The following is a 27,105-nucleotide window of genomic DNA, read 5'->3' as shown; positions in this document are numbered from 1 at the left end:
TTGTCACAGATACGGTACTGTAGGGGCTTAGAATTCATCTTGTCCAATCCCATTATTTTACAGATGAGGAAATTGGGACCTGGGGAATTTATGTGATTTCCTCAAGGATCCACAGGTAATAAGTACCTGAGGTTGGATTTGAACTCAGACTCTTCTCTTTCCCTTACAATGTTGGTTCCCGTTAGATGTCATCAAGTCACAAAACATTTGTAGATGGTCTTTCAAACAACTTTCTAATTTACAAAGGGAGTTTTTTGTAAGTGGCACCTAAATAGCATCTGTTGCAAACTCCTCAGAAAATTAAAAAACAAAAGTGTCTCATTTTCCTGTTGCTGATTTATATACATCCCTTTAGTGGTGGAGATTTGAAAGAAATAATGATTTGCAGTCATGCATATTAAAGTTCCAAATGTGATCAAGAATTAGCCTTTGAAACACATTTTAATTACTTCAGAATCCCACTGCACACATCCAAAATCCACTCCCAAGAACAACGAGGATTTTCTCTTCATTCAAAACACCTGAAGATGATTTAAGAAGTTTGCCCACCAAACACTTTCTGCAGAAGAATCGACTTACTGAGAATGAAGGCTACCCACCCCCTTGCAAAGAGCTCGATTGATGGGCTCAGAAGCAACAAAGGAAAAAGGTCCTTTAAGAGGCATATGGAGAGGGAGGGGAAAAGAGAATTTGGAAAGGAAAATAAAATCTAAAAACAAAAAAAAAAAGTCATATGGGCTCTGCTAGCACCATGCTAGAAACTTGCATCTCCCTGGCTCTCTTCCTTTATTCTCAATGTTTGTTCCTTTCTCTACCCAAGGGCACACTTTGACCTTCTACTACCAAAATGAAATGCACAGCACAATTCATCAGATGCAGCCATAATGAACTCTTCACTTCTCAGAGACTAAAGTGACCTTTTCTTGCTAATATTTGTCTTGTTTTCATCATACTAAGGAAACCAGGAGGAATTCCTTTTTTAATTTGTTGGGGGGAAAAATGGATCCATCAGTGAAAAGAAATGTGGTCAAATGGTTTGTACCCCAGACCAGGAGGTACCAGCAGTTTAATTTCAGCCCTCACCAACCCTCATTCAATCAAATTGTCCCAGCCTGCCTATTAGGCAATTTCTTTGAAAGGTTCATTCTTTCACATCATTTCTAAACATTTAGTAACTGATGCCTCCCCTGAGCCCTGTTTCAATGTCTCATTGTGGTAAAGAGGTGACTCTGGGTCCTTGAAGGCTCTAACTATACTGCAGAAGCGTCAGCAAGTCCTATCAAACTGAAAAGACTTCAAAAACCACCCATCAGCAGATTATGCATCTTCCATGGACCACGGCAGTTCTGAGAGCCTCATAACCAGAGGTTTGGTCACCAAGTGGTATCTTCTGTTGTTGTTGTTTATGTCAAGTTGCCAAATATGTGCTAAGAAATAAAACATCTGTGATCAGCAAGAACATTCACCAGTCAAAACAATCTGGTACTGGCTAAGAAATAGAGTGGGGAATAAGCAGAATGGAGGAGGTACAAATTACATTATGGTAAACGACAGAGTGATCTAGTATATGATAAACCCAAAGTTACAAGTTTTCAGAACAAAACTCATCTTTTGATAAAAACTGTTGGGAAAACAGTATGGCAGCAACTAGGTATAGACCAACATCTCACACTGTATACCAAGATAAGGTCAAAATGGGTACATGATTTTCACATAAAAGGGGATGCCATAAGCAAATTAAGAGATCATGGAATAGTTTATCAGTCAGATTTATGGATAAGGGAAGAATTTAGGACCAAAAAAGATAGAGAGAGCATTACAAAATGCAAAATAGATCATTTTGGTTATATAAAATTTAAAAGTTTTTGCATAAACAAAATCAATATAACCAGAATTATAAGGAAAGCAGAAAACTGGGGGGAAATGTTTTTGCAACAAGTATCTCTCATAAAGGCCTCATTTCTCAAATATATAGAGAACTGGGGAACCAGTGAATGTTTGGGGTATTTTTAAAAGATGGGAGACTGTGAGCATGTTTGTGAATAGCAAGGGACAAGTTGGTAGAAAGAAAGAGACTGAAGATTAAAGGAAGGGGGTGATTGTGGGGCAATATAGAAAAGAGAAAGGAGATGGGAGGGGATATAATTAAGGGTACTAGCCTGGATGACCAGGTCATGGAACATAAACTCAGAGCTAAATGGAACTCCAGGGGCATTTAGTCCAACCCCTTCATTTGAAAGATGGGGAAGCTAAGGCATAGAGAAATAAAGTGACTTGCCCAAGATAAAATTGGCAGTAAATGAAGTAGCTAAGATTCAATCCAAGGATCCTATAACAATAACCCTCCCCAAAAAACCTATTTTGTTTCATTTCTGTAGTATAGGAGCATATAGAATTATTGAATCTTCTACAATACAATGCTATATATTCTATAATACAAGTTATGTTTGTCTAGCTTACCTTTAGGAAACTTGGGTCTTTTTCTAGGCAGCTCAGTGGTGCAGTGGATAGAGAACTGGACCTGAGCAGGAAGACCTAACTACCCAGTCTCGGACCTAGCTTTGTGACCCTGGGCAAGTCACTTATCCTCTGCCTGACTCAGTTTCTTCATCTAGGTTATTGTGAAAATTGAATGAGGTTTGTAAAACACTTGGCAAATCTTAAAGTGCAATAATGACTATTGTTTTAGCTTAGGGAAATATAAGCGAAGCCTCATGTGTATTATGAAAATAATATCACCACTGGATATGCTTAAGATTTAACTTTCTGTATCAGTTTATAATATGTAAATAGCCAGAGAGAAATAAAATTGATTCCTCACACCCAGATTTTTCACTGAGAAATCATATGTGCCTGACTCATCACAGATGATTAATAAATTTGTTACGAAAGGACATGTGATGTCCCAAAGTCTTTTCATTGTTTCCACCTCTGGTTTTCTCCCAGTATAAAGTATTCAGAATGGTAGTTTCCATAGGTTGATTTCAGAAAATTACCACATTCTTAAAGAACCCTGACATTCTTGTTGATGTAAAATATTGCCTTTGTCTGAACCACAGAAAAAGTGGTTCAAGTGGAAAAAGTGGAAAAAAGTAGCCAACCTCTGCACACTTCCAAACATCCAGATATTTGGTGCCATGGAGATCAAACATCTGGATGAGGTATTGGACTTGTCACCAGACGCTTCACTCTAGTATATATGCAAATCATTTTCATTAGAAAACATTGGACTATTCTTTCCCTGGGCCTGTAAACTTTGAAAGTCTAAGGCATGATGAAAGGTTCTTCAGAAATGTTGAGTCCAGGACATTTGAAATAAAGTATCTTGAAATGCGTGCATTAGTCCAGGTGGGAGCAAGAGATATTATGACAATTTCCTTTCTATCTCTGACCATATCTGAGTTGATATGGGAATATAACATACTCCATTAGTCTGTTATCACAGTGGATCTGTGATCTCAGCAACATTGGTATTCCCTCCAGCAACATAGGTCCCACTTCATCTATTCACCCCATTCGTGGGAGTCATTGTGGAATAGGTCAAAGAGAGCTGTTTTTGGGGAGTGGAGGCCCCAGAGGACAGATGCCCTAAGATATGAACAAATGTTCATGGGGTCTGAGAACTTGGATGAGAAAAATACATATATCTTTATTTTCTCTATTCTTTGGTTTCCTTTGTAATCATTGGCATTTTATTTTACGCATTTAAAAACATGATTCTAAGAAAGGGCCCATCAGCTTTACCAGATAGCCAAAGGGGATCATGACACACAAAGATGAAGAATCCACAGTGTAAGGCAAGTCAGCAAAGCATAGTACATAGAGAGTTGGCCTTGGAATCAGAGGCCCTAAAAGGCAGGTGCCCTCCAAAGTATTCAGGTCTAAATCCACAATCCTAGGATCCATGATAAACTATCCTGTACAATTTAATCTATGTCTTACCATAAACCTACCACCAGGAATTTACCCACCATGATGGAGTCCTTCCTCACATGCTCTCAATGCTGTGTGGGCACTGATGGGGCATCCAGGCAATTCATCAATTATCCTTCATTCTTCCTACATAACATGCCTATCTTTTCAACCAAATATGTAACAACTATAATAACAATAATATCTGACATTTGTTATTATTATCTCTTTTACTTTAGGACACATTTTCATCTATGCAACAGCAAATGGTTCCACCCTATATTTAAACACTAAATTCTATTACTTTTAATTCTTTCCAAACAAAAGGAGATGAAAGAATGAAAAATCTTAAAATGTCAGCTCAAAAGAAATTTAAAATTATTTAGAATATTGTCTGACTTTAATAAAGCCAGCATTCACTGGAGTGTTCAAAGAATGGAATGTCATGGAGCATTTTGGTTCAATTACTTTTCTAGAGATGCTTTTCTGTTCCAACTTTTATCAAAAATCTTTCTAAAAGAAATGCAAATTTAAACAACCCATACCAATCATATTGACAAATATTACAGAAAAGAAAAATGACAACTGTTGGAGGGGCATGAAGGAAAATAGAAACACTAATGCACGATTGGTGGAGTTGTGAACTGATCCAACCATTCTGGAGAGTAATTAGGAACTATGTCCAAAGGGATATAAAACTATGCTTACCCTTTGACCCAGCAACAGTACTACTAGGTATGTATTCCAAAGAGATCAAAGAAAAAGTGAAAGGATGTCTGTGTACAAAAAATTTTATAGCAGGTCTTTTTGTGGTGGCAAAGAATTTGAAACCAAGGGGATGCCCATAATTTGGGGAAATGACTGAACAAGTTGTGGTATATGTTTATGCTGGAATACTATTGCACTATAAGAAATGATGAGCACTTCTTTCAGAGAATCCTGGGAAGACTTATATGAACTCAATGCAAGGTGAAATGAGTAGAACCAGGAGAACATTGTACACAAAAACAGCAATATTGTACAATGATCAACTCAGCAATACAATGATCCAAGACAATTCCAAAGGACTTGTGATAAAAAATACTATCCACCTCCAGAGAAAGAACTGATAAAGACTGAATAGAGATTGAAGCATACTTTTTTAACTTTCATTATGATTCTGAGTTTAGTTTGGGGTTTGGGGAGTCTTGGGGGGAGTTGGTCTGTGTTTCTTTCACAGTATGACTAATATGGAAGCATGACTGCAAATGTATCAAATTGCTTGCCTTCTCAAGGTGGGGGGAGGAGAAGAGGAAGAGAGGGAAGGAGGAAGAGAATTTGGAATTCAAAATTCCTAAAAATGAGTACTAAAATTTTTTGCTTACATGTAAATGAAAAAACAGAAAAAAAAAAAGAAAAAAATGTACCTAAAATGAACTATTCTATTTTACTGACAACTTTTTTTGGTTCAAACCTGTGTGGTATAGTGAAAAAATAATCTAAAACTACAAATCTAAATCTAGACTATAGAATCTAGATTCATATTCCACCTCTCACAATTACTACCTTTGTGACCTTAGGCAAGTCACTTGACTTCCCTGAGATTCAGTTTCCTCATCTGTAAAATAAGAGGATTAGAATAGATAGTCCATGTCAGCTCTATAGCTGTGCTCCTATGACCTGTGATTTCAATAGAGTGGGAAAACCCTTATGTGAAAAAACCCTACACCAATGTAGGTCTGCAACTCCTTTGTCATGTATAGTCTTGGGGAGTTACCCAGACACAGAGTGGCTTCTTCAAGGTCACCTGAACAGTATGTGTCAGAGGCAGGACTTAATCCAAAGTGTTCCCTAATTCCAAGGGCAAACCTCTAAACCTTGCTGTAGTTTTTTTTCTAAGCATAAGAAAATTATCCTTGAATGAACAAGATTATTGCCTTCCCTTAAAATTTTCATTCGAAGCTTCAATTTTCATTTTACACTATTGTAGATGTAGGGACCATTAGACTCACTACATATGGACTCCAGGCATTCTCAGAATATACTCTCAACATTTTATTTGATAAGGACCTCAAGAAAAGATTTGTTTCATTCTGTGAAAAGCTGAGTACCAAGAAAAGAAATCCAAGTAACAACTACAAAACTGTGGTAACTGCAATTATTTGGATCCTGGCGAAATAAGATAGTTAGTCAAGCCTGTTTGGTAACTTTACTTCAATATACACATACACATGCACACAAATATATACAGACACACACAATCTATTATGTGCATTTGAAAAAGCTAGGTGGCTTTAGGTCTCTCTTGGGAAAATAAAGGAGGAAAACAAATGTACCTGAATACAGAATTCCCCTAAAATTCAATTTAATTCAATCCAGCAAATATTTCTTAATTGTCTACTATGTAGGAGGCATTGTGCTAAGCTCTGAGAAGGACAAACAATGAAAACATCCCTGATCTGAAAGAGCCTAAATTCTGCTGAATTTCCCAGTGGCAACCAAGAAAGTAACACAAAACAGATATCAAGGCTAAACTTTTGGTTACAGAAATCCAAGTTTGCTGACCTATCTAGGAAGAAATTCATTACCAACGCAGAAAAGGTTCCCTTCTGTGGGTCTGTTTCAGTACATTTCCTGAAAAATCACAATTCCAAAGTATTTTAGCAAAATACAGAAGAAAACGCAAGGACTTTATCTCAAAAAGATTTTCAAAGTCCAAGATGTAGATCTTCCTTTTCCCGGATGGCCATTCACCTTGGCGATCTCCATGCTCTCGCTTGCATCACTCCTAAAGAGGAGATGGCTGAATAATGAGCTATTTAGAGATTTAACGAACAGTCAGCTCACTTTTGACCTTCCCAGGTGGGGAACTACTGGAGCCTACTGGGAAGTCCAGGTAAATAATACCTTTTACTCCTAGTGGAGAAAAGCAGAAAACCCTGAGGAGTCAAAAGCAATGACCAGTCATTAACTTTGCTTCTGCATAGAATCACCTATTCATTTATCTAAAAATCAAAAATGATAGAAAATAGAAAAACCTTATAAGAGCTAGAGCTCAATGAGCCCTCAGAGGCTATCTACTCCAACCCTCTCATTTTACAAATAAGGAAACTGAGGTACAGGAACTTGACTGAAGTTATACTGGTAGTAACAGGGGTAGGATCTGAATACAGGTCCCACACTGCCTCATCAGCATCATCTTTAATGTCCAGGAAAAGGGGGATTTTATAGGGATTTAGGGGGCATTTGGTTCTCTGGGGTGGTGTTTTTGGGTTTTTATTGCCTTGATTTGGTGTTTTGTTTTGTTTTGTTTTTTCCAGAATAATTTCCTCACCAAGTACCCATCAGGTGATCTGAGAAAAATCTCTTCCCATGACTGGTGGCTATATTAAGCAACCAAGATTTGTCTATATAAAAGAATCCAATATTTCTCTAAACTGAAATGAGGAGAGATGTGGCTTTTTCAGTTGGTCTAAATAATAGAATCACTCCCAAATCTTTTCTGGCATTTTAAATGCTTTCCCCACAGAGGATAACAGAGCCAGAGATAACCTATTCACAGATGACAATTCTGCAACAAGACAGGTTGTTTAGTGAGCTTTTTATTCTTAAGGGCAACGCTGATGCAAGGAAAATACCATTAAGTGGGTTAGCATGCCTTGTTTGACTGTATTCTCAGCAGTGATATGTAGTCAGTGTTCATGCTAGGCTATCATTTATAAGCACTTTATAATGTATGTGATTACTTAGTAATTTATAGCATGCTTATGGTCCTATGTTAAAGAAAGTCCCATTTTTCTGCCAATATAAACTATATACACATTATAAAATGCATTTTTACAGCTTGCCTAAAAACATCTATAAAGACTTTACTATTGGTGCATTTTACAATTTTACAACATGCTTTATAATAAGCTATTAAAGAATACAACTGCATCTATTAAATATTAAAGAATTTTATAAGTGGCATCTTAATTTCAAGTCTTAACCAATCCAGTCTCATTTCAATGAGATGGTGGATCTCTTAAAAGACCGTTCCAGTCTCAGATATCTGAATTATATGAAATAGATGTGCCATGTTTCTGATAAGGTTCGTGATTTCTCATCTTCAAAACTGGATTACAGAAAATGAGAGAATATCTTTATTTAAATGAAGTAAAACGTTACTTTTTTTAATAGTACAGAAAAGGGAGGACAGGCTGTTCCTAAACCCAGCAACATTTTCATTACAAAGACAAACTCCAGTTTTTGAGTAACTAATGAGAGTATAAAGTTATCATCACCACAAAACCATAGTTTACAGAAAACCATTCAACCTAAAGTTCCGAAAAGAGCATGAATACCTGTAAAATTAAGGCTCACTTACCTAATTCAGAAATGCTAACCGTTGCCCCACAGCTTGTCATCCAAATGCAAGTGCCCAGTTGCTGGGCTTAACAAATGGGAACTGTAATGGCTATTTAACCATAAATCTCTTAAGGCCCAATTATCCTGACTACAGTGGGTTTTTTTTTAATTAGAACAGTTTTTAATTGGAATTTTCCTCTCATTTCTAATTTTTCATGTAATCAAAACAGAATGTCACAAGTATTTTACTGAAAACTACTCAGAGTGTACAACATTTGGGGTGGGGAAGACCTTTGGCTGTCTCCAAACAACTGAACTTTCATTTAAGTACATAGGGGTTTAGAAAGGAATTGGAAAGAGGGAGGAAAAGAGGACAAAAATTTCATTTCTATTATAAAGATCAACTACAAGAGATCACAAAATTCACAAATTTGTGAAAATAAAAACTATATGGGTCCAAATACAGCTTTCAGCCCTATTCTGTGCGGCTTCACAAATCTCACTTCATAGAATATTTTCAAGCAGGAAACAGAAGAAATATTAGATTAGTATATGTGCAATATAGCATGGGCATACATACACACATATGCCATAACCATAGCTCATTTAGTGTCCGGGGAAAATCTCCTTCCTCTCTAAAACAATGTGCACTCCTCCATCCCCCCGGGTTGTCACTGTCTTCATGTTTCAGCTGTGAGGTTTTAAACATTCGTGTGGCAACAGTGCCCTCCTGTGGGCTAAGCAAGCATGACCTTTTTTAAGTGAGTTACTATTAATAAATGCTATAAAAAAAAAAAAAGATCAGTGGGCTAGATGGAAAGGGTCTTAGAGGACTAATCCAATCCCCCTATTTTATACATGAAGAAAATGAAGCTCAGAGATGTAAAGGGGTTCAGCCAGGACCACACAGACAAATCACACAGGAAGTGGCAGAGTGGAGATTCAAATCCAGGCCCTATGACTCCAAAACCAACTAACTCTGAGTTACCTTATTGAAAGGATAGATAGAAGATAGATAGATAGGTAGATAGATAGATGGATAGATGGATGGATGGACGGACGGACGGACGGACGGACGGATAGACAGACAGACAGATAGAGAGATAGAGAGATAGACAGACAGACAGGCAGACAGACAGACAGAATAGATATGTGTATGTATATATGCAATAAGATTTCCAACATTTGGCAGTATTAATGGTTTATATGCCCTTGATTATTGCTTTAGAGAATGTGTCCAGGAGGAACCTGTTTAAAAATGCTTTATTGAGCAAGGAATTAGCCATGGACCAGCCTCCTCTGAAGTCCTCCCTCTATACCAAAAGTATTTAAAGGGAGAAGAGAGGTATAGATTTCTGGGGGTTCCATGAATATGGATGAGAAAAAATAACATCTTCACTTTCACTAATCTCTAACTGAAATTTATCATTTCCTTCCATTATGATTTTTTTTCAATTTATGAAAAAGAGACTGTAGACTTTACCAAATTGCCAAAGTGGTTGATGATGATGGTGGTGGTGGTGGTGATAAACAACTAGTAGCTATATAGTGCTTTAAGGTTTGCAAAATACTTTACAAACATGATCTCATTTCATCCTCTGGGCAGTCAATGATATTATGATTGCCATTTTACAGATGATAAAATTGAGGCAGATAGAGTGACTTACCCAGGACCACACAACTAATACATGTCAGGATTCAAACTCAGATCTTCCTAACTCCAGTTCCAACACTCTATCAACTACACTACCTACCTACCTGAAAAGGTTAAGAATGCCTGCTCTTTACTAATTCCCAATTCCTTTTCATTGCTCTTCCTGTCACCCTTTCCCTGCCTTAGTAAAATAGCACATGCTTTAGAATTAGAGTTCAAACCTTACCTTTGACATTCACTGACTCTAACTTTACCCTCTTCAGGCCTCAATTCACTCATCTGTAAAACAGCAGTGATCATACTTACATCATCTCATTTACTTAGGGGACAAGGTGGGGGAAGGGGCATTGTTATTGTTATCCCCATCCTAGCTGACCTGACTCCAGCATCAATCACCCTTTTCATAAATCATTACCCAATTTATAGAAATCCCACTGGATCCAGAGTTAGAAGACCTGAGTTAAGATGACGCTTTTGGTGTTTACTGTCTATGTGACCCTGGACAAGTCATTTCAACTCTCCAATCCTCAGTTTCCTCATCCATAAAATGAGAGGGTTGGAATCAGAAACCTCTTCTGGCTAAACATCCATTACTCTCATGAACTTACTCCATCCAGCTTTTAAAGCGTTTTCCACTTTTTCTGGATTTGTTATGTGGTATTATTTACTTTATATCATTCACTAATTGCTCCGTGAGTATCAGTTTGCTTCTCCAAGCAGGTCACAGGCTTCCAGGCTCAGGGGTCAGACTAGGTTATCTTTTATTTTCATGGGGGGCTAAGAACATAGCAGGTGCAAAGGAAGTTTCGGGACGCAACACTTCCAATAGATAGGTGATCTCATACACATGGCATCCCCTCCCTCACTATGTACATCCCAATCTACCCATTTCTTTTCATCCCATGAGATTCATGTCCAGTTTCTCCATCAATCATCCTACCATTGGGATATGCCCAGTATGCTAGAGGCCTTCCTCTTTCTACACATTTACATGTCTTGGGTATCAAAGCAACAACCAAGGCTGTCAGTCCTTGGTCTTAACATATGACTGACCTAACTCACCTCTTTTTCCAATTAAACATTTCTTTGACAATATCCTTTGCACCATCATGAGGGCAGGTCTTGAGCTTCGATATGATAGAATAGTGGATAAAGAGCTGAAAGTGATCTTAGAGGCCACTGAGCCCAACCCCCTCATTTTACAAATGAAGAAACTGAAGCCCGGAGTTTAAATGACTTACTCAAAGTCACTTGACAATATGCATCAGAAATGGAATCTGAACCCAGCTCTTCCTGAATCCAAACCCAGTACCCTACCCATTGGGCCACTTGGCTCTCTAGGCAACTCGTGCCCATGCCTTCCAACTAGTCCTTCACTGCTAGAGCAGGACATCTTTACCTTTTTATGTCATGGCTCCCTTGGGCAACCTGGTGAAGCCAAGAGACCTCTTCTCAAAATAATATATGTAAATGCATAAAATGAACTACATAGGATTATCGGGGAAGCCAATTATATTGAAAAAGAATCATGAAAATATTTTTAAACCAATTCATGGGATCCCACCTTAAGAAAACCCTTGTCCTAGAGGCCTTCTCAACGGTCCCTTCTCAGGTGCACCAATGGATCCATCATTCACCAAGCATTTCTTAAGCTCCTTCTGTGGAACAAACATCATGCATCTCTCCCTTGCTCAATAGATATTCGTTAATAGACGCTAGCTGCTGTTTCAAAGCAGGGCTTCCAAAACTGATTAGATGAATACATCTGAAGCATGCAAAACAAAGAGGGCTGTGTTTAACCAAGTGTCTTAGTCCTCCTGCTGTATTCTGTCTGGATTAAATAATCAGGTGCCTCCTTTAGGATCCCAAAGGGCCTTTTGATATGACTTGTTCTTGGTGTTATCATATGCATTACATGACCGTTTATATTTATTTAGAGGTAGGAGGAATCTTATTTAGAAATAAGAGGATATTATTTTAAATGGGAAAACCTAGAAGATGATTGTAATCCTTGGAAAGGTCGGATTATCTTGAAGGAGAGGGTCAACTCTAATAGTTCTAAGTTCCTTTTCCTTTTTACAGGGGTCCTCAAGCACAGGACAAAATGAAGGGACACACAAGGGGTCTGGGAGAGGGAGAAGAGTCATTTTGACTATTCATAGGCTCAGAGACTACTCCTTTCTGATTTACATTTTCTGTCTGGTGAAGTAAAGCCTCTCCTTTGATCACTATGCCATAGCCCAAATGCTTGCTCAAAAACTGGGAGCCCTGTAATTTTTTCTCTAACAACTCCGAAGCAATTCAGTTTCTGAAGTTTACTGGGAAGAGGGAGAAACCTTCTGATCCATTCCCAGTCTATTTTCTTAACCTTACCTCACAGTACAGCCTAGTGTAACACTCAGGACTCTTCCCACTGAACCATCCTGTCTCCCTCACATAGCCTGTATTCTCAGCAAAATGGTTGCTTTGTCATTCTCCATTTACATCTTGTAATTTTTCTATTTCAATGCTTTTGTTTATATAACTTTATATATACAAATGCCATCCCTGCCATAGTCCCCTTGAAGAAGATCTGCCCTATGAAGGACCCAGGTCAAACACCGACTTCTCAGAACCAGCCCCCACCCCCACCCACTCTCCTGTGCCTCTTCTAAGCTCTCCTGGTCCTTTGTTGCTCTCCGGCACTTTTCCCAGACTACCATGTATAACATTCATTTGTATGCATGTATTTTCTCTCTTACCCCATTGTAATCTCCTAGAGGACTGATTTTTTTTCTATACATCCACTTCAACACCTGGCACAGTGCTTTGCACATAAGAATACATTTGATATGTATTCCTAGAATGGGTATTGAATGGATGCATGCATGCATGAATGAATCGTCTGAATGGTCTCCAGAAGTGCCCTGTTAAAATGTAAACTGGGAGGCCAAATATATTAGTATCCCATAACGTGTGAATCCATTTGCCAGTTTCCCAGCAGAAAACTGGACCCTGAGGGAAATGGGACATGGGATTTAGAGAGAGACAAGCTTCAGAGCATGGGGTACTGTTCAGGAGAACATGCCACTAAGGTTCCAGAGATGGGGGAAGACACCACAGTTAAGGTAATGGAGGGAGGCTAAACAAAAAAGAGGTGGACACCTTCTTGTCTACCATCCTGTTTCTGAACCCTCAACCCAACTAGAGAAGGAAGGAAGGAAGGAAGGAAGGAAGGAAGGAAGGAAGGAAGGAAGGAAGAAAAGAGCACCAGAAAGGAATTGAGCTCAAATTCCACTCCTGGAATATACTACCTGTTGGCCTTTGGGAGCCTCAGTTCCTTCATCTACAAAATGAGGGAGTTAATCTAGAAAATCTCTGAGATCTCTTTCATATTCAGATCTCTTGATCATACTATTACTCAGGGTCAAGAGGGTCCTGGATTCCAATCCTACCCTGATACTAACTACAAATCCTGAGACAACTCTCTGAGCCTCAGTCTCCTCAACCGTAAAATGGAGCTAATAATACCCAAAGTACCTTTCTAAGAAGGTTGTTGTGAGAGCCAAATGAGAGGTTTAGAAAGACCTTATGGTTAGATACAGTTAGGTGATGTAAAGAATTATACAAACCTTAAAGTGCTCTACAAATATCAGGGATGTTGAAGGGGGAGAAAAGAAAGAATCTAAGAGATTCTGGCAACAAAAGGTAATCTGTTCTGCCACAAATTCTTAGTCCTAACAAAACTAGGCTGGGAGCCAGAGTTTGTAGGCAGAAAGCCAAGAGAGGATGGAAACAGTGGTTTGGGTGCAATATGTAGAAAGACTACAAAATATCCCATCTATTTCAAAACAATTCCAAATTCAGAAAGCATTCTCTTCCTCTGTTCCACAGAGAGATCAAGCCATCTTCCCAGGTCTTATTAAAATGTTCTCTTCAACTGTCATCAACTGAGAAAGGGGTAAGTTGCATAAATTGGAATCCTACAGACACGAGCCCAAGTGGGTAACAATTTACACAATTATAAGACTGCCATGCTAACTTGCCCGGTTTCTAAATTAGTCATGGTTCCTACACTGTTTTTGTAGGTGTCAGGTGACTCAAGTGAAACCATGGCCATCCCCAAGATCTAAGCTGCTTTGTTTAGAACTCTGATGCCATCAAAAAGTATTCTCAATGCTCAAATTGGCTTGTGAGTATTGGATTATTGTAAGAAAAAGACAGAATTAATATTAAAAGTCCTATGGATTCCTATATCATGTCTTATGTACTATATATTTAATGTCATTAATAGCATCAATTAATATCTTTGTTCATTTGGCAGTTGCCTATTAGAAAGCTTCTGCCTATTACAACTAGGATAGGAATCCAAAGTAAATCTAATATTAATGTTACATTTTTATTCTATGAAGTCTCTTTGACTCCCAAGTCTAGAAATTCAACATGCCTACTATGTGCCAGGCATAGAAGTAGGTGCTAGGGACCATAGATTTATAGCTGGAAGGAATCTCAGAGAGTCTTCATTTTACAGAAAAAGAAACAGAGACCCACTAAACCACTTGCCCAAGGTCACACAGATAAGTAAGTGACCTCAGATCCTGCAACAACAAATCCTGGGCTTCTTCTTTTTACTGAACCACCCTCCTCCTTATAAATTTTTTTTTATATCCCTGCCTTCAAGGAGCTTACATTCTACCTGAGGAAACAAGGTACACATAAAGAAGTAAAAATTAAACAAAGTAGATACAAATTAGATACAAAGTAACTTCACAAAGCTACTTCTCAGGAAAATGGGAAGTCAGTAGTCCACAGTTTTATTATGTAAGTGGTTAACTTTGTGCCTTAAGAGATTGTTCTAACGGATGCATAAACTCAAGAGTAGGGGGGAAAGGAGGACTATTAGTCATATACCCAAAAGGAGCCAACAGCCCAGTTCACAAAGGAAGGCCTGGCAGAACGCTACATAAAACTAAGCTGCTTAGAAGCTGATTGTTATGAAAAGCATTGTGGGAACTGTAGCGAGACCTGTAGGTCATAATGCTACTGAAGGGAGTGCTGGCCCTAGAATCCTGACTTGAGTTCACATCTCACCTCTGACACCTGTTAGCTGTACCACAGGCAATGCTGTGTCGTGCACTCAGTGTCAGTTTCCTCATCTGTAAAATGGAGAGGTGCCATCTGCAGTGCCCACTTCACAAGGTCCTAATCAAAGAAGGCGATGTAGACAAAGTATTTTGTAAAGTTTACAGCCCTACGTAAACATCAATTATTATTATTACAAAGAACACAGTCACCAGGAAATGCTGTCAATCATGGTTCATCCTGTTACCCCTGGGACACTTTTTAATTATAATGACCCAGTAGAGCACAGAAGAGTTGAGAAAATGTACCTCCCCCTCTTCAGTGTGGGCAGCTAGGCAGTACAGTGGACTGAGCGCTGGGCTTGGAATCAGGAAGACTCATCTTCCTGAGTTCATATCTGGCCTCAAATACTTACTAGTTATGTGACCCTGGGCAAGTCACTTAACCCTGTTTGCCCCAGCTCCTCATTTATAAAGTGAGCTGGAGAAGGAAATGACAAACCATTCTAGTATCTTTGCCAGGAAAACTCCAAATGGGGTCACAATGAATTGGACATAACTCAAATGACTGAACAACAACCCTTCAATGCAGAGATGGAAGGAAGGAAGGAAGGAAGGAAGGAAGGAAGGAAGGAAGGAAGGAAGGAAGGAAGGAAGGAAGGAAGGAAGGAAGGAAGGAAGGGGAATATTAAATAACCTGTGGCACAGAGTCAATGCATTCAATGACTGCTGAACTTTTTTTTTCTTTTTTAATCTTTGTTACAAGGGAAGAATTGCTGGGTAGGAGAGGATGAAATATGATAGATTCACAAATGAAATGTGATGTTAAAAATAAAAGGCATCCACAAAAACAATCACCCTTGGTAATTGGGGACAGAGGTACAGAGGTAACAGAAGCAAATAAAACTACAGAAAATCTCAACTCTTTAATTTAGCCAATAAGGCTGACCTTCTTTCCCACCAAGCCTTTGATCTCAGCACCAAAACTCAGAGATTAACTGATCTGAATTCCTCCTCCTCTCCCTACCTCCCCAGCCTCTTTTTGGATCAGGGAGTCTTAACCTGAGGTCAATGGTATGTAGATTTCAGTGGGTCTATTGGTTTGGGGTTTCTTTAATATTTTGATAATTAAATTTTAATATAACTGCATTCCTTTATGAGCCTTTATATTTTATGTTATGAACTTAAATATATTATTTTTATAGACTTCCCCAGAATCCCAAAAGGGGCCATGACACAAAAATAAGTTAAGGAACCCTGATCTGAGGCTGCCCTTTAGACCTCAAAGGGAGATGACCAACAGGCAATGTGCAGAGGAAAGGCCTCAATGATCTGCTCACTAAACAGCAGCTCATCATTCTGGGCAAGTCACTTAAGCCTGTTTGCCTCAGTTTCCTCATCTGTAAAATGAGCTGGAGAAGGAAGTGACAAACCATTCCAGTATCTTTGCCAAGAAAACCCCAAATGGGGTCACAAAGAGTCAGACACAACTAAGCAACAACAACAAAACATAAAATGGAGCTCACCCCCTACAGAGCCTTGCAGCAAGACCCGCACCTAGGAAACATTTTGTAGCCTCTGTTAACGCCACTCTTAGATTAGTGTTTATGACTGTACAGGCCTTTCTAGCACATACACTGGAGCCTTTCTATTGGAATCCTATACCTAGAACAGCAGGAGATTCTAACCAGTCTAAATGTAGGATTGGATTGAATCTAAGGTCCCTCCCAGCTCTAAAAATCTTTGGCAAATCATTACACTTTGAACTAATGAACTAATACTTTTACAATCCAGCTAGGTCCCAATTAATGTGAATATTAAATCCCATTAAGTTGTAGCAATATTCTAATTCATTCAAAGTCCACTGAACTGGACCAGTGATTATAGGCCTGGACAACGTGTGGGCAGCTTATGGCCCTCAGGAAGGAAAACATCTGTTGTACATAGAGGAAATCCTTGGCAAGTGACCCAAAAGCCATAACCCCGCCTGCCCAGGGGTTACAAGTTGTACAGGCCTGAATTACTGTATTTTATAGACTTATCATTTTAAATAGAGAGTTTGAATACATGCAATCCAGAGTTCACTGTTAGAACTAATCAGGACCTAGGTATACTTGGGAAGCATTATTTGGGCATCATTTGGGTACTATGAGGAAATTAGGTGGTACTGTAGATAGAGCACAGTACTCAAGCCCAGAGTTCAACTCCTACCTCAGATACTTCCTAACTGTGTAACTTAAGGTCTCTGTGCCTCAGGGTCCCCACCTACCTCCCAGGACTGTTATGAGTATCAGATAAGTTAATATGTAAAGCAATTCACAGACCTCAAAGTGCTATATAGATATTAACAAAGCAAGGCAGAGAAGCTGGAAGGCTGAAAGCTAGCATGCCACGATCACCAATAGTATAAAGAGGTCCTGGCCAACTGGCCTCTATGTGACAGGCACTAGTCTGGGGAGGAAGGCATTAAAATTGGCCAAGATCCACCGGAGAAACAGGCCATCCACCAACCAAAATGGTGAGTTATCCCTCTGTAGGCCTTAGTTTCACAAGAGACCCCAACAATTCCTCACAGCTGGAAAGGCCCAGATGTGAAATATCACTGCTGCTGCTTTGGCCTCCTCCCCTCCCCCAACTATGATAGGAGAAGCCCATAGTCTATTAACTCATCCTATGCTGACACAGTGAGTCATTTTGGGGGAGGGGGGAGAGAAAAGAAGGGGGAGGCAATATGAAAAACTTTCTACTGAGCATAACAAATTATTTGTAATAGTACCACAAGGTGATGTCCATAAAGATGCGATATGAGTCTTAGAAGGCTTTAAAAAAAATACCTCCATTTGCTCCATAGGAAAAAGTACAATATTCTCAACCAGTTCTTGCTTTACTTGCCTTACTGTAATATATTCTGTCTCACAAGTGTGGCAGTGGCTTCATTATTTTTACACAGCTCTTTTAAAAAGTCTATTTCAAAAGAAGCATTTCTGAAAGCTATCTTGCAATGTTAAAAACCAGTGCTCTAAATACACATGGGCTAGGAGGGCAATGTCAGACTATCTGTCAGAGGAAAATATAAGCCAATTGATTTCTTGGAGGATTGCTATAAGGAGGGGAACAGAAAGGAGGTCCTCTCATCTCTGGGGCAACAGGTAGCAGAAACTCAAAAGGCTAACTATCGCTGTGCCTTCCCTTCAAGGACTGAAATATCTGAGCAGACAAACATAAGGAAATAGAATTTAGAGCAGCCAACAAAATGATCTCTGGATTTATGCCTGAAGCACCAACTAAGTGAAGTGGAAAGACAGAGCAATTATCTGATGAATTTGGTCAATGTCATTGGACATTTATGAATAACCCAAAGGGCAATGGCGGTGGGGGGGAAGGGGGAGGGAGGAGGGAGAGGCTGCAGCACAATGTCAACAATGGCTTGTATATGAGAAGTGGCATTGAAGACAACAGTGACATTCATGCTGAACTGCAAAAGGAGACAGACTAGTCATGTCCAGGCCTAGTGGATAAAGCTCCAGACCCAGACGGGGAAAGACCTCCTCGCTGTGTGACCACGGGCAAGTCACTGAACCTTTGCAGTTTCTTCTTCTTTAAAATGGAGCTTCAAAATAGCACCTGTCTCATATGGTTGTTGTAAGGCTCAGCTGAGATAAATGTATTTAAAGTATTGATAAGGGGTGGCTAGGTGGTGCAGTGAATAGCGCACCAGCCCTGGAGTCAGGAGGACTCAAGTTCAAATCCGGCCTCAGACACTTAATAGTTACTACTCATGTGACCTTGGGCAAGTCACTTAACCCCCAATTGACCTACCTTCCCTCTCCAAAAAGCAAAAAAAAAAAGTATTTACAAGCCTTAAAAGTGGTATTTAAATCTCAGTTATTATTATTAATATTGTTGTGGAATGAGAATGAGAGAAAAAATATAGAAAGCCCATTGCTACACTGTTAGCTGCCAAGATATTGAAAAAAAGAACCAGTGGAAGATCATTAGTGCATCTAGTGGAAGATTTATGGATGTGAATCACACAGGATCAGTTCCTTAAGGGTCGACTGTTGCATTTCTATCTTTGTACCCCCAGAACCCATTAGAGTGCCTGGCATGTGGCACGCAATTAACAAATGCCTAATGGGGATGGGTAGGTGGTGAAGTGAGTAGAGCACCGGCCCTGGAGTCAGAAGGACCTGAGTTCAAATCGGGTCTCAGATACTACATTTACTAGCTATGTGACCTTGGGCAAGTCAACCCCAACTGCCCTGCCTTCCCCCCTCCAAAAAAATAGCAAAAAAATAAAATAAAATAAATGCCTGATGATTGAATGACTGATGGGAAGATATGGAAGAAATTTTTATCTATACTAGTGAAAGGACTACCTGCAAATATGAAATTACAGATCCATCAGAACATAAGAATAAAAGAAAAGAACAAAAGAAAAAAAGCCAAGATGGAAGATTCAGTCCAAGAAAGACTATTTCTTCAAAAGTATGTTTTTTTCCCCTTTAAGTGATCTGAACAACCATATCAATTCCCTGCTGCATTGCCTCATTTTGTCAATGGAGACATAATAGGGTGCCATGGAAAGACTACTGAATGTGGTGCCACAAGACCCATGTTCTCTTTGCCACCACTTCCTACTGTGTGATTTAGGGCAGTCACTTCTCGGAGTCTCAGTTTCCTTATCCATAAATTGAGGAAGTTGCCCTAGATGGTCTCTGAGATACCACCCAGTTCCAGACGTGTGCTCTATGATCATAAACCAGGAACCCATGGAGTTTTCTAAATAAGTGCGCATGACAAAGCGAACCAGACTGGCCACTACTGCCAACAGACTTCAATGCCAGGAAGCACAAGGAAAATCCATTTTCCATGGGTCCACTGTTCAAGACACAAAGCACACAGTATAAGTAAACAACTTGCCATGTCTGTTACTCAACACATCCATTTTACCAAACTATTACAATTACCCTAATCACAACTCTATCAACACTTGTTACAATTCTCCATGGGGTTTTCCAAATTTAAAGTCCAATGAAAACATCAGTTGTTTATAGTCCCATATCAGAAAACCCAGAAGTCCAGCAAGGACTGATCCATACAGCCATAATGACAAGAAGCAGCATTCATTGAATGCAAATTGAAATACTGTTATCCACAAAGAGAAAGAAAAGACCAGAGGAAGGAATGGAAGGATGTCCTTGAATTCAACCATTAGGCTAAGGATGACTAGTTGTGGTGCCTAACAATTTAAAAGCTTATGAATCCTTCCCTTTCCCCCCTAATTCATTCATTCATTCATTCTCTATCTCTCTCCCCTTTCTCTCTCTGTCTCTTTCTCTCTCTCTCTCACACACACACACACACACACACGCGCATACACATATACACACACACATACCTTAACATGGACTGTGATTAATTTTTTTTTGTTGTTGTTTAATGGAACATCAATTACAGATAACATCTATTCTTCCTGAGGGATTAGACTTATGCAGTTAGCCCCAGGACAAATGAGTGGAACTTATAGAGAGGCAGAGTTCAATTCAATATAAGGAGGAATTTCTAACAATTTGAGTTGTCTGAAAAAAGAAATGGGCTCAGATCACTCAGTAGACACAAAGTGCCCTGTCACTAGGAGTCTTCAATCAGAGTTCCGGTGACCACTTATTGAGAATCTTAAAAGAGAATCCATGTCTCAAATAGAAGTTGGACTCTCTATCAAAGATTAACTCTTAAGAGTCTAGGTAGTATTCTGTGTTGATTGGTCTGGCTGACTTTTTTTTTTCTCTAAGACAACTTTAAAAAAAAAATTCCTTATTATAAGAGATGGTTCCCACAGAGAGAGAAGAGGAAAAAATATGTGGGAAATATAAGCAGTGTAAAACAAAAGAAGGGGCAGCCAGGTGGTGAAGAGGATAGATGCCAGGCCTGAAGTCAGGAAGACTAATATTCCTAGGTTCAAATCTGGCCTCATACTTACTAGCTGTGGGACCCTGGGTAAATCACCTATCCCTTCTTGCCTCAGTTTTCTCATCTGTAAAATGAGCTGGAGAAGAAAACGGCCAATAGCTCCAGTATCTCTACCAAGAAAACTTCAAATGGGGTCGCAGAGAGTTGGACATGACTGAAAAACAGTTAAATAACAACAAAAGAAATGAATAAAATCTTTGTTTTTCCAAGAGTATATAACTCCGTCAGTATTGACTCCTTCCATGTGATGTAGTGTGTTCCACTACTCGATTTGGAATCAGAAGAACTCAAGTTTAAATCCCAGCTCTGCTACCTAGCCCCTAAGCAACCTTGAGCAAGAAACTTCATTTGTAAAAATGAGAAGATAATCTGTGATGTTCTCTCAGGTCCCCTCCAAATCTAGATCTGTGAGTGCTGTTGGGTTATCATCGCAGGAAAATCTCCTAATTTTCAATGTTCAAAGTTAGGGACTTATGGTCTTTAGAACAGAGCATGAATCAATCCATCAACAAGCAACACAAACTTATTAAGCACCTACTATGTGTCAGGAACTGGGGATACAGAGCCCAAAAAAGGAGAAATAATCCCTACAATTGAGGAGATAGATTCAGAGAGATAACATTTACAAACATAACTATATTCTGAATAATTTGTTGTTTTCTTTGGGGCTGGGTCTTTATTTCAAGACAAGATTTTTTTTTTTAAGTAAAGCACCATTAGTAAAAACAGCTACCCTTAAAAAAGACTACAGAAGAGCAAAAAGGAGAATATTTAGTGATAATTGACTTTCAAGACTTAATACCTGAGTTACCCTGAATCCTTTAACCTCCATGGGCCTCAGTTTCTCCATCTATAAAATAAAGGGTTTGAGTTGGATGGCCTATAAGGCTCCTTCTCGATTTAGATCTATGATATTTATATGGAAGATGGCAAAGAATATCGCTCTAAACTTAATGAGACTGCTTGGTGACCTAAAAAGTAGATGGAGGCAAAGAGATGTCTTGTCTCCCCTTCTCAATTGATTCCTCTATTTTAGGGGTTCTTAACCAGTAGTCTGTGGACAGATTTTAGGGGATTCATGAATTTGAATAGGGAAAAACCTACATCTTTATTTTCACCAACCTCGCACTGAAATTTTGAAGTTCTTTCAATGATAAATGTAGAGGAGGGGAGGGAAAGGAGGGGCCCATGGGCTTTCCCAGGCTGCCAAAGATGTCCATGACACACAAATGGTCAAGAATCCCTGCTCTCTGTGCAAGGCTTTTTTAGAAGGCTTATGCTTTGGAGAATGCCTCCACCCTCAAATGAAACATTCCCTTGCTTCTAATAAGGAAATTACAAAGTAAATGAAATGTATGTAAATGAAAGGGAAAATTAGATGACAGGTTGATGCTGAAATTTTAGTGCCTTTTAAAAGAAAGTTCATTATAACCTGATAAAACACTGGATCTTTCACCTTGCTTGGTTTTGCATTTCAATAACTGTTGTCCAAAAAAAAAACATGTTAACATCACTGCTTACTTTGTTGCTTTGATTGAAAGTAAAATAATACCATGAATATCCCACGTGGTAATTCTGCTAGACCAATCTGTGAATGGAACCAAAGGTGTGCCACATAAAAAGTTTGAGTGACTAGTTTCTGGGTAATTGTTCTTTCCATTAATTTTTGCTAGCAGATGATTCACAAAAGGGGTCAGTGGCACTCTTGAATGCCAAAAGAAGGATCTTGGTGGCTGCTTGACACATATCCCCTTGGAAGAGTGGGTGTTTCCAACAGGAGGCTATCAATTCTGATTGGTTAACAATCAATGAGAAGAATGGAAGTGGACCTATTCTAATTAGGGGTTGAGGACTTGACTTTGATTCTGTCACTTTTACTCTCAGACCACCCCCACCCCAGCCCCAGGCAATCTAGACAAGCCTCTGCAGAACACAATGGGCTAAGGCACTTGGGTGAGGTATGAACAAAATTGAGGAGAAAGTTCAATCCAATCTCATTATCAGTGCTAGTCCTCAAGGGGCTTGATCTGATCCAATGAGAATAAGGAAACTAGGGAAAAAATGCTGAATCTTCCCAAAAGTAAAGAGTTACTAATATGAGAGAAATAATCATTTCTTTATAAAGATTAACCCACTGGAATCCAGTACGTTCTCTGGTGAAAGTGCATTCCCAGAAATTCGGGCCTAAATGGGTCTGCTGGGTTTATGGATTAATAGCAGCACTTTCTCATAAAAACAAAAATGTCTTATCCTGGAAAAGGTATTGTAGGCAATTAGCCTCTGAAAAGGCTTTCCCCAGAAGGTTGCTTTTCCCTCAGACTTGAGCTCATTGGGTAGTTACCAATCCAAATCCTGAATATACATATGAGGCCCAATGCCCTTCTAATCCACTATGGTTCCATGTCAGGTGGAAAACTCTGATGTTGCTCAAGTCTCTGAATCTTTAGTTTTTAGAATAGCACTGTGCAGGGACATCAGATGACCAACAGACTTCAAGAGTATTAGTAACAAATGATATTTGCATAAAATGTTAAAGTTTACAAAGTACTTTAAAAGGACAATTTCAATAACAATCCTCTGAGAAGATAGACTAGGTAGTATTGTTCCCATTTTATAGATGAGGAAAATAAGGCTCAAAAGCCATTTAGTGACTTGGCAAGGGTCACACAGGGTCAAAGGCAGGATTTAAAAACCCAGGACTCCCTGACTCTAGGTATAATGATCTTACCAGTAGATGGATGGGCACAGTTTCACTGCTTAATTTGAGATGATCCTGAAGAACAAGTAATTACTCTTTGGTTTTCTAGTACCATGGGGCAAAGGATCACACAATCAGAGCTGGAAAGGTCCTTGGGTTATGTAATCCTAACATTTTGTTTTGACAGTTAAGTGGCACAGAGGATCAAGAATTAGTCAGGAAGACTTCAGTTTAAATTCAACCTCAGACACTTACTAGCTGTGTGGCCCTGGGCAAGTCATCTAACCTTTATCTGCCTCAGCTCCCCCTTCTGTAAAATGGGGGTAATTATAGCATCTACCTCACAGGGTTGTTGTGAGGATAAAAAAAGATATTTGTAAAACACTTTGAAAACCTTAAAGTGCTCTAGAATAAAGATTATTATTATTTATTATTATTAATACAAATGAAACAATTGAGGTGTAGAAAGTGTGGTTCACTCAAGGCCACTGAGATATTAAGGGACAGAGCCAGCCCAGGCTCTCTGATACTAAACCCAGCACTCTTCTCACTCTACCATTAAGTCAGAGTGCTGGTGTGTAAAGTGTGTGTGTGTGAGAGAGACAGAGAGAGGGAGGGAGGGAGGGAGGCAGAGCGGTAGGGAGAGAGTGGAGAGAGAGAGAGAGAGAGAGAGAGAGAGAGAGAGAGAGAGAGAGAGAGAGAGAGAGAGAGAGAGAGAGAGAGAGAGAGAGAGAGAGAGAGAGAGAAATTTAACGTGAAAATGAAAAGAAGAAATCCATAAAATCAAAATAAATGTGGGACATCAGGGCAAAGAGGCTAAAGCTCAGAGGAGATGGTATTATTGGTCCAATTCCAATACAATCCAAAAAGCACTTATGCCTACTATGTGCTAGGCACTGGAGATACAAAGAGCAAAACACAAGCCCCAAAACAGAAGTTTCCAACTAGATCAGCACAAAGTCCCATGAAATTATGGTTTCAATTCTCCACATCTTGCGCCTGGTGAGACTGTTCACCTGTGACAAATCCCTTAAGATCAGGGCTTCATCTGTTATGTGCAGAGGAAGAGTCCAGGGCCAAAAGGAATGTGCTGAACAAGCTGAGAAAGAGTTATTTTTTGCCCTGATTTCTACCTTCACTTGATACAATTCATCCCTCATTTAGAACAGTTATTGGGTTTATATTTTTCTGTGTAGTTGTTCTTCACTTTTCTAGACATCTCTCCATGTGTGTTAATGAAAATTAAACTTTTCAAGAGTAAAACAGACAATCTCCCACCTTTCCTACTTGCCTGAGTCTCTTTAATCATTGAGGCCACAAAGAGAGCTGGGATCCAGGCTCCCCTCGTTTTAGTCAGTCCCCTTTATTCAGGGTCTTTTGGCTTATTTTCAATATTCTATATTAAAAACGGGGGAGGGAACAGCCCCATGATTAAAAGAGCCCTTCAGCTCAAGGACACAGCTGAAATTTGTTAGATGCTTGACTTAACTACTGGCCACTAATTAAATGCAAAACAGAAACATGAATGCAAAGTGGGATACGGAAGACAGTTTATTAGGTTTTTATTTTTGCTGTAAAATGAGAGCACACACACACCCCCACCACTACCATTTCAGCCCCGCCGGCATTTGAGAGCATCTTGGTCAAGATTAGCAAGCAGCCAGCCTGCTGTTAATCAAATCTTCACTCATCAGTGTGTGCCACTGCATTCAAAGAGAATTAATAAAGGGTTTAGCTGGAAATCGGGAGGACCAAGGTGCTGTTGGCACCTGTTTATGTATTCCCAGCAATGTGGCTGTTCTCTTTCAACAGGATAGAGTTGGGAAAGCAAAGGGAAGTCTTTCTCTCTAGTGCTGCTTGGAAACTCAGGAAGGACTCCAAGGGCCAGAGCTGGTCAAGGAAGAAGTTTTGGGTCCTAAACCATTTTTTATGAATCAGTGTGGAAAATAAGAGGAGGTGATGTGTTTCCCCTTTCTTTAAAAAGATGTGATTTACTTACTCCTAGATCTCTAAACTGAACTAGTTTTGTCCATCTCCAGAAGAATTGGTCACCATTCTGAGTGGAGAAGCCAGGGACCAGGAAGTCCTCTCTCCAAAACATATATCTCTCACCAGATATATCCCCCTAACAATCTGTAGTTAATGCCTAAAATTCCACAATTCAAGGTCCCATCTTTTAGGAAATTTGACAAAATGTCCACAGTTAAAATCAATCAGCAAACATATATTACGTACTTATTATGTGCTAAACCCTGGGAATACAAACACAGGAGTGAAGCCCAGGACCTGCCCTCAAGGAGTTTTCATTCTACTCTATGAAAATGAGAATACTTCAGGAAGAAGTAACATTTTTTTTGGAGGGGGGAAGGCAGGGCAGTTGGGGTTAAGTGTCTTGCCCAAGGTCACACAGCTAGTGTTAAGTGTCTGAGGACGGATTTTAACTCAGGTCCTACTGACTCCGGGCCACTCCCGGCTGGTGCTCTATTCACTGTGCCACCTAGCTGCCCCAGGAGTAACATTTCTGCCCAAGTTGCTATCTACTGAACAAAACCATTTTTCTCTCCTTCCCTATTCATAGGATCAAATGAGAGCTAACTTTTATAGAGTACATTAAGATTTCCAAAAGTGCTTTACAAATATTATCTAATGTGATCCTTACAACAGCTCTGGGAGATAGATAGTATAATTATCCCCATTTATAGATGAAGAAATCGAAGGAAATAGAAGCTAAATGACTAGCCCAAGGTCACACAGCTGGTAAATTTTTTAGTCTAAATTTGAACTCAGGTCTTTCTGACTCTAAATCTAGTCCTCTGTCCACTGCACCACCTAGCTAGGATTTGAAATAAAACTCCTTGATCTCCCTAGTTAGGACTAGAACTGTTTACATTTTTGTCTTTGCATCCCCAGTGCCTAGTACAATACTTGCCATATATTAAGCCATCTAACAAATGCTTCATAAATTGGGGAAGGGAAACAAACAAGCCTTTATCGAGCACTTTCTATGTGCCAGGGCACTATGCTTTGTACAAAACAAATATTTCATTTGATCTTTACTTCAAGGTAGGTGCTATTATCATCCCCATTTTATAGTTGAGGAAACTGAGGCAGAAGTTAACCGACTTACTCAGGGTCACACCGCTGGGAAGTATCTGAGGCTGTATTTGAACTCAGGTCTTCCTGACTCCAGGTCCAGTGTTCAGTCCACCATGCCACCTAGCTAAACTGCCTCTTGAATTGAGCTAAATTCTGTTTGGCCAGCAATGCCATGGTACAAATGGGTTTACAAGAGCTTTTCCAATTTGTTCAGCCAGTGGAGACCAGCTCCTTTCAGAATAAAATACCCAATTGAGAGAGAGATGTTGTAAGGGTTGTGGGATTTAAAGATCTCCCATGCCCCATGGACGTGCTGACATAGCAGAGCAAGAGAAAGTGAAAAGCCGAGCTAACGGTCCTGCGGTTGGCAGTTGGTGGCGGTTGCC

This window comes from Petaurus breviceps, unplaced genomic scaffold (genome assembly GCF_028583685.1).
Source record: "Petaurus breviceps papuanus isolate PSGF00001 unplaced genomic scaffold, PetGlider_PUasm1.0 174, whole genome shotgun sequence".
Lineage (NCBI taxonomy): Eukaryota > Metazoa > Chordata > Mammalia > Diprotodontia > Petauridae > Petaurus > Petaurus breviceps.
Note: the sequence above shows the minus strand (reverse complement) of the source record.